Below are 1842 nucleotides of genomic sequence, written 5' to 3'. Positions count from 1 at the left end.
ACCTCGTGGATTGCTTTCATAAAATTTAAAATGGATTACGAACTGTGACAGGCCAGTTGGTCATGCGGATAAACGATTTTATTTCAAGCCAACGATCAATCCTTAAATCCAAGGTAGATTTTTACGTATTTAATTTTTCTTTCTTGATTTCTTTCCTTGTGTTTATATTGGAACGCTTTCCTTCTCATGCATACAGTTATTCCAAAATATTTAAACAGGTCCCATGTACCGTAACTTGTATAACTGCTTCAAACATCAAATCACAAACTACACTCGAATTTAGATTATCGGATTTCAAGTCCAATTTATCCGGTCACGATGAAATTGTTATTATGTATGCACTATTTACTTTTGGTGCCAATATATTCAAAAGTGATGCAATGGCGATTTGTATACCTTTTTAACACAGCATCCACACGAAGACAAACACCTTGCAATTGTTTGCAAGTGAACTAAAATATTTAAAATGTATATCTCATCAAAATTGTGTCTATGGCCAAAAAGAGTGAGTTATTATAATATCGTATATGCTTTACCCATCGGAATTCGATTTTGAACCGAAACAGTGAGCCAATATTTCGAGACCGACGCCACATCTAACAATGCCGATGCGGCAGTATAATATTTTGATCAAAGAAAGAGACATTTTCTATTGTTACGATGTTGCTGTTAATTAAATATGCGACGTATTTACGGTCTCTCTGAGACGCCAAAGTCTAATCAATCTTAATGTCAGCGTTATGGTTTCTCTAAATGAGGTGTTCATTAAACAATCCGCCTATGCCAATAAACTTGGACAATCTAATCTAACTACACAATCAAACGTGTTATGCTAATAAGAAAGATATGTTTACGATTTATATCGTGCGCTATTCATAGAGATGGAGAAAATCAATTCCAGGATTTCATGTAAAACAGTTGTAAATATTGGTGCCAAATATGATTTCTCAGTTAGAGATTTAAGCAAATGTTCAATCTTGAAATCACGCCTGCTTTCAGAAAGGTCCTGTCTTAGGAGTTTACTATTTCAATTATTATCCTTTACGTAAAAGAATTAGTAATACTTGTGCAATACGAACCACCCATTATTTGCCGATACAAAGTTTCTGAAATAAATTTATTTTATAAATTATAACATTACATAACATGTATTACATGGTTCAAAGAATGTGTTTCATAAAGCTCTCGGTATTCTAACATAAACGGGACCTTCTATAAAGAGTGTTTACCATTCTACGAAACAGTTGCGCGTAAACGTGTCTACAATTATATGTCAGGTGTTAAAAGTCTTCAAAAATCATGTTATGAGCATTCTTTATTTAGAGGGTAAGATGCTGAGGCTAATTTCATTTGTTAATACACAACTATTGGTCTAACAAAAACTATATTATATAACAAAATACAATAAATAAATACATTAATTAACTAATGCTCGCAAATATGTATGCACTAATAAAGGCAACACATAACACAGCCAAATGCAGATCGTGGCAAATTTCATGGCTTACAGTCCTCACGTCTGGCGATGTTTACTTAAGCAACTATCAAATGTTATCGATGGTAGTATACTGATAACAATCCTTATACACACTATTGACTATAACGTATACTGTTCACAATGAAGTATATTTTGTTCTCAATAAAGGATATTGATATGATAACTGTCCATGGAGTTTTTATATGATAAACGGTGTACTAGTTGTATACCATTTCCTACACGAAGGCATTACGCTTAATGATCATTTGGGATTTCGACCTATTAATAGTTATCAGGTTTCATTCATATCGTGAGACAAACCTGTATACATATTATTCACTATCTCGTTTAATCAGTATGAAAAA

The sequence above is a fragment of the Dreissena polymorpha genome, chromosome 5 (genome assembly GCF_020536995.1).
Source record: "Dreissena polymorpha isolate Duluth1 chromosome 5, UMN_Dpol_1.0, whole genome shotgun sequence".
Lineage (NCBI taxonomy): Eukaryota > Metazoa > Mollusca > Bivalvia > Myida > Dreissenidae > Dreissena > Dreissena polymorpha.
Note: the sequence above shows the minus strand (reverse complement) of the source record.